Source organism: Coturnix japonica, chromosome 1 (genome assembly GCF_054131305.1).
Source record: "Coturnix japonica strain WE chromosome 1, WE-NBRP24, whole genome shotgun sequence".
Taxonomy (NCBI): domain Eukaryota; kingdom Metazoa; phylum Chordata; class Aves; order Galliformes; family Phasianidae; genus Coturnix; species Coturnix japonica.
In genome coordinates this window covers 151,740,325-151,747,477 of record NC_140663.1, presented here as the reverse complement: position 1 = coordinate 151,747,477, position 7,153 = coordinate 151,740,325, and the positions used below count along the sequence as shown (strand labels likewise).

Here is a 7,153-nt window from a genome sequence, read left to right as displayed (position 1 = left end):
TGTGTGGTCATGGATTTTCCAGACGAGTGCAGCATCTTTGTATGCAGGCCATTCAAGCAGCCCCATTGCATGAAAATCCCACAGCAGTGATTGACATTGTCAGCTCCCTCAAGTTCAGCTCCCATTTGTACAAACGCTGATTTGAGGTGTTGTTTGTAAACTGTGAGTACTCCAGCTTGCAAAAATGAGCAGCATAATCCCACACTACAGGCAAGTACCGCGTACTGAGTCATCATAGTTCAGCTGCTCCTGTAAAAACATTGGGAGCTTAGTTGGACAGCCCGTGGGAGGCAGCCATATTACCGTCTGACTGTACAGTTTTGACAATAGTAAATGAAAAATATTGGGATATCCTGTGGGAATGTGGATATCTGCTCTCAGATGTGAATGAATGCAATCACTCATTGCATTCCCTTCATGAGGAATTGCATGAGCTGTGCCACTTGTTGATATTGCTTTGTTGCACTCCTTCAGCTCAGATCTTGTGCATAGGAATTTTTCTGCTCAAGTGCATACCTTAGCATTAAGAATAAATTTATTGGAAAGTGGTGTTATTGATTGTCGGTATTCTTGTGAACTTGACATGTTCCCAAATGGCAACATTTGCTTCTGCAAGCCTTGAGAAATGGAAGTATTAGCAAAAGCAATAGTAGCAGACTCAAAGTAGTAGGTACTGGGCTTGAAGCTGTTGTCTTTTCATTCTGGGAATACACTAGCATATATAATCTGGCATGTTACAGGTTGCTACCAGGCTAAAAGGTGAAGGCATCCCAACAAAGATACTCTGCATTCTGAGGGAAAAAAAATTGTTAAGAAAAAAAACCAGTCTCTCTTTAAAAATACCATAATACAGTGCTGCAGTGCAATTATGCAGGAAATCTTTACATTATGAACAGAGAAGTGGAAAGAGAAGCATAAAAAGACTGATCTGTCTGCTATCTTATTTCTTGTTTGGAAACTAAGTGTCATATTGCATTTTGGATGTGTGTAATCTCAAAAACTCTAAGCCTGAAGCACAGGCAAGAAATAGGTATATAGGTGTTAAGCTGGGCCAAATTCAGGTGTTGTTTTCACTTTCTCTTGCTTGTTTGAAGATTAGCTGGCTAAGCAAAACACTTCTGTATCTCTGGGTAACAAAACAGAGCTTGGCTTTTCTTCAAGGCTGTGGGTGTTTGCTGTTGGTTGTAGTGACACATTCTCATATATTTCAGGGGGAAAATGTCTTAGTGTGGGATTGTCAGAAAGGGCTGCTGTGCATGATAATCATTTCTTCTCTATTTCATTTTCACTGTGCAGCAAAATAGTTGTTCTGCTCTAAATTGCTAATGAACAGAGCACTGCCATCTTGTGTCCTATTTAGCAAGCACAATTATCCTTTTAAATATTTTGAAGGGAGAGAATAAAAGTTATAGAATCATAGAATGACAGAATTGACTGAGTTGGAAGGGATCCTTAAAGACCATACAGTCCAACTCCCCTGCAAAGAACAGGGATACCTACAGCTAGATCAGGGTGCTTTGGGCCCCATCCAGTCAGACCTTGAATGCCTCCAGGGATGGAACATCCACCACTTCTTTGGGCAACCTGTTCCAGTGCTTCACTACCTTTACCATAAACAGCCTTTCCTTCATATCCAGTCTAAATCTGCCCTCTTTTAGTTTGAAAACATTTCCCCTTGGCCTATCCCAACAGACTCTGCTTAAGAGTCTGTTCCCTTCTTACTTATAGCCCATCTTTAGGTACTGAAAGGCTGCTAATCTTCATGTTAACCCCTGAGGAAGGGCATTAATTCATGAGCAGGACAGCACTTGCTGTATTATGACCTTATGGGACAGCTCTGAGTATCCATGAAGACGATGCCTGCAAATTACATTCCACCTCCACAATTGTGCTTCTGTTGATGTCTGTGATCTGTCGGTGTATGGACCTAAAAATGAAATAAATAAGGCTAAATTTATAGTGTAATATAATTTTAAAACCTGATCTGTGTAACTTCAATATATATTAGAAGCTTTCTTCCTATTTTTTTTTTCTTTTTTTTTTTTTTCTTTTTTTTCCTAAAGAGAACAGAGATTATCATTATCATGGGAGCCTCACAAGCTGGGGCCTCTCAGTTTCTCTGCAAAACTCATGGACCACTTTGGTACACGGTGAACTCAAAATCCATCAGTTATTCTTGAAATGTGTTGACTCATGGGCTTGATGGTAGAAAGGCATTTCTTTGAAGATATCCTGGACCCAAATCTAACAGCTCTTTCTTGCAAGTATTAATGTCGGGGCTGGTTTTTGGACTCTTTGTGAGGTAATAGATGTGAAATAGCATCGTTTGAAACACTCCAAGATGAAACCAGGAACCAAGGATTGCTTAGCATGGTTCTCCAGAACAGGAAGAGATGCTAATACTGCCTTCCTTTATGAAAATCACTTCAGTAAAGTACAGCCTTAAAAAGAAAGAGAAAAAAAAAGAAAGAAAGAAAGAAAGAAAGAAAGAAAGAAAGAAAGAAAGAAAGAAAGAAAGAAAGAAAGAAAGAAAGAAAGAAAGAAAGAAAGAAAGAAAGAGAGAAAGAGAGAAAGAGAGAAAGAGAGAAAGAAAGAAAGAAAGAAAGAGAGAAAGAAAGAAAGAAAGAAAGAAAGAAAGAAAGAAAGAAAGAAAGAAAGAAAGAAAGAAAGAAAGAAAGAAAGAAAGAAAGAAAGAAAGAAAGAAAGAAAGAAAGAAAAAACAGTTTGCTTTGCAGACTCCCGTTCTCTAATGAGGAAGTGCCAACATAACAGGATCAAGGCATACCTACACATCAGTGTTGTTAGAAAAGTCAAAGCATATTAATTAATATCAAGTGTACAAATCATGTACTTTCATTAGCGTTTCTTTTCTCCCAGAGTCACTGACAGTGCCAGTATGTCTACAGAAATGTAGATAGAAATATAGCAAGAAAGAGTACTGGTGAGAAGCCACTTCAGAATATCATAATTAAAGAAAAAATGGGCAATTCAACAATGTGTCACAGTAAACTGGAAACAAACCAACCAACCAAAGCAAACCCAAGCAACAATAATAAACAGAACAGATGGGAACTTAACCTTCCCTATATGGCTTCTGTTTGGCATCAAGAGCAATGTCATCTTTAGCAAAGCCATCTAGGCCAATTAATTGTCTACAGTATTGTTTAGCCTTTGTATTATATTCAAGAACATCACAAGAGTAACTCAGTTGGTATACTATGAAGAGCTTCCCCAGCCCTTAAAACTGAAGCCACTGCTTGAAGCTATCTGGATGGACCTTAGCTGGGACTGGCAAATGTTGAGCCATCCAGCCCATATAGACCATTCCTCTCCAGTGGCACAAGAAAGAGCTTCCTCTATGAGTCACTGGAAGATGAGGGCTGAGAGATGCTACTCTACAACCCGCATCTCTGCAGCAATAAAACATGGGCCAAAAGCAATTCAGAATGGGGAGACAGAGCCATCTATGACTGATGCTTCAGGTGGTGTCTCGACCATTACAAGGAATTAAGACCATTGTGCTAAAACCTGTTAATTGCCTACAGCCTGGAATAGCGATGGCTTCATCCTAGTCAAGAACATCTCTTGCCTGTTGTCAGGAATAAAGTGTGTGTCACTTGATGACAAGGGACTTTTCCTCTGACTCAGTGCCTGAGGGAAAATCTTTGGTAACAAAGACCCCCTGCTTACAGTCCCTGCGTCAAAGAACTTCCCTCACACCCTCCCTTCTCCCATCTTTTACTGTTGTGCTTAGGCTCCTGAGGACTGCTACAAAATCCAAATCATCTCTGTGGTTCATGTCCAAGAATAAGAAACCTTGTCTTTATCTGGAACAGCAGGAGGATGAAGGGAGCTCCCCACATTCACCAAGGAATCCTTCTCCCAGTCTCTGGAGTAAGAGAAGATATTTATGGTTGTATGGTTCGGTTTAAATATGTATTGCAAGGAAATCAGCCCTGAAGAAATCACTACAGGACTTTATCATACCTTTTGTTATATTTCTTATAGTGTAAATGTGCACTGCCTGCAGGTTTCCCCTGCAATGTGAATCTGTAACTGGCCATTAGACACAGGTCACTTCAGACCAGAGTTCCATCACTGTGCTTGTTCTTGGAAGCAACCTAGTAAAACATCACTGGAGTGATCACAGAATGGCTTCTTCTTCTCCTTTGAGCCTCCAGTTCTTCCCATTGCTTCAGAAATTCACCATGACTCATGAGAACAGTTTATGCGATGCCCATGCTTACATACTGGCACAGGTTTCCCAATGAATTTGTGTATGTCCCATCCCTGGATGCAACCAAAGTCAGGTTGGATGGAGCTCTGGGCAGCCTATCCTGGTGAGCGGCAGCCCTGCTCATGGCAAGCAGTTGCAACTGGATGGGATTTAAAGTCCCTTCCAAACCAAGACATTCTGTTATTCTTTGGTTCTGTGTATAGGTAACAGGACATAGGGAGGGGGAGATATTCACTCCTGCAAAAGATTGATGGTATGACCACCAGTAAGTACTGATATTCTCTATAACTTTATTTCTTCTTCTGTAAAATGGACTTAATTACATCATTGTTTAAGGAGTGTTGAAAGTCACATCTTAGAAGTACTACAAGTAAGAGCTAGAACTTATTAACAATTTCTGGTCAAAAAAAGTGGAAATAAATTGCTTACTTAGGAAGTATCATGAGTAGTTTTATTAATGTTTGTAAAGCACTTTGACTCCCTAACACGCACTGTGGAAATAGTATTCTATAAACATGCTATTATTAAATGACCACTCTACTCTGGGAAATGGCATGGGAGTGGTTTTCCATATTTGTTGTGACTCAGTGATTCCAGGTAAAACACATTCATCTCACAAGTTAAAAAAAGAGAGTGTGTCTAACTGTCAGCCCTGTCAACACATCATAGCCAAGCCACGTTAAGCTGGCTTCCTGATTAACGCCAGCAGCAGCAATGCTACCAGCCAAACACTCTTTGCTGTTGGTTTCCATCCTATTCCCCTGGATTTCATGTGAGTATGTGGACTTTGCTTGCAGACGAAGGGCTGTAGAGAAAGGGTGTCAGCCACTGCATATTTAATGTTGTTATTGATGATCTCTACCTCTCTTTCCCCATACTTGGCTGTTTAAGCACAGTCTCTACATATTAACCTGATTATTAAATGCAGCATGACTAGATTCAAGTAGAGAACAGGTAGTTTCAGTAAGAAGGGATGTTTTCACATTTTCACATCACCACTTTATAGAGTGCAATTTAAAGTATTTAATTATACCATTATTATTTGTCAAAATACCAAAGCCAATTCATCTCCTCCCTGGCACAACAGCCCGTCAAAACGTCACTTGTGTGGGTTCTTTTTAGAGTGGCTTCTAACCACTGATATTTAGCACTGATAATTATGCCTCTTCAAATGTAAAGTAGTTAAGCTTTGTAAAGCATGATGCACGAAGCAGTTTAACAAGCTGTTTATCCAGTTCTGAATTTCTGATACATCATGATCCTCTTGCATGACTTCTGGTGGTTTCGTGAAAAGCATCAAGAGGGAAAAGCAGTGTTGTATTGTATTTCTACTGTGTTTGGTTTACGGCCCATGTGGGCTCCAACACCCCCAGAAGCAAGCTGAAGCTGGCCTTGTGGCCATCGGCACCACTCCGAACATAGCTTATGGAAAAGTTCCATTTTATTTCACACTTGCAATAACATTATCTTTTGCATGGGGTTTTTTGTTGGTTTTTTTCTTGCTTGTTGTTAGCTGAAAAGCATATGTTCCAACTTTTCCCATCAGCGTAGGAGCAATGGCTTGTATTTTAAGTCACGAGACAGAATAGAAATAACAAATTCAAGGCTTTCTTTCCAAATTGCACCTACCCAACATTTTTATAACCATTTTCCCAAATCTGCATAATTGATTTTGTAAATGATTTTACTCATTGCTGCCACTCAAGTTTTATCTCTTTGTGAGGACATTTTCAAATGTCCAGAAACTTGATCTCATGAGCTCATTTGTGAATCAAAACCTACTCAAGCTGAGAAAGGCATAACACCTAATGCTGTGTATAAATGTTATCTTGTTATTTGCTGGAGTCAAGATACAGTCCATCCAATAAGCATTAAAAATGCTGTAATAAACTGTTTTTCTAATGCCAACATAGCAGTTTTTTTAAAAGGATAATTACTGAATAGCTGTATGTTTTACTAGCAGACCCACCAGAACTCATATCTCATTACACTGAGTTCTGCTATGATTATAAAAACAAGCTTCCCTTTGATAGCAATAAAATCCCCACAAGCTTTCTAATGGACCTAATTCTGGATGTGGAATTAATTTGACAGCCAAGTAAACTCAGCTGATTAGAAGGGAAGGACTTCTAAGCTCATGGGCTTAGAAGGAGTAGCCTAGCATAATTCAGTTTTACTCAGTTAATGAGAACTGCATTAAAAAAAGAAGCCCTAAACTAATTCTTATGTACTGATTGAGGTAACTTTAAAACCCACTTAGGAAGGAATATTTCATCTGACATGTCAAACTGAGGTGCCTGCCAAGATGATGGGCAGTATAGATCCAATTGAAAATATATTAAGAAGGCGTTTTTAAAAAGCCATTTACCTATGCAAAGTTACTCTCTTGGTCTGTGCTGAGAACTAACCATGCCCACCTGAAAGATGGCTTGTAACTTCTGCGAGATGCTCAAGAAATCTTATCTGTGCTGGTACAAATGGAAGGAGCCCCAGATTCCTGTGGATAGTCTGATGGCATCAGAGAGCAAAGCCCCTACCAGATGAAACCCCTGAGCAAGGGGATCAGACCCAGCTCAGAGCTGGCATCCACTTTCAGAAGGCGGTTTACACATGACAAAAAGGTGATTGTGTGTTCAGAATCACTTCATTGTGTCAGCATACATTTGATTTTCCGGGATGGAGAATTTGCCCTTGCTGACTATTGCAAACAGGGCAAACATTAAATTAGGCATGGCGATGAGCCAGCTGACAGCAGGGAGCACAGCTGTATGTGGCAGCCTCTGAGATCGTGTAGGCACATAATGATCCTTGTCCCATGGATGGAGCTGACATCAGCTCAGGCTCGTAAGTGGACTCAATGCTTGAAGTGCAGGCAAGACATTTCTAGAATCACTTACCCAAAATGATGATGCCATC

At 40.0% G+C, this 7,153-nt stretch overlaps 1 long non-coding RNA gene across 1 annotated transcript; it reads right to left on the bottom strand.

The window, feature by feature from the left end:
* Positions 1-1,789: 1,789 nt before the first annotated feature.
* Positions 1,790-6,818, bottom strand: LOC116653543 (uncharacterized). The gene is made up of 2 exons (XR_004307607.2): positions 6,655-6,818; positions 1,790-1,927 (listed from the first exon to the last, which is right to left on the bottom strand). It is a non-coding gene; the product is annotated as an uncharacterized LOC116653543 (long non-coding RNA).
* Positions 6,819-7,153: the final 335 nt, after the last annotated feature.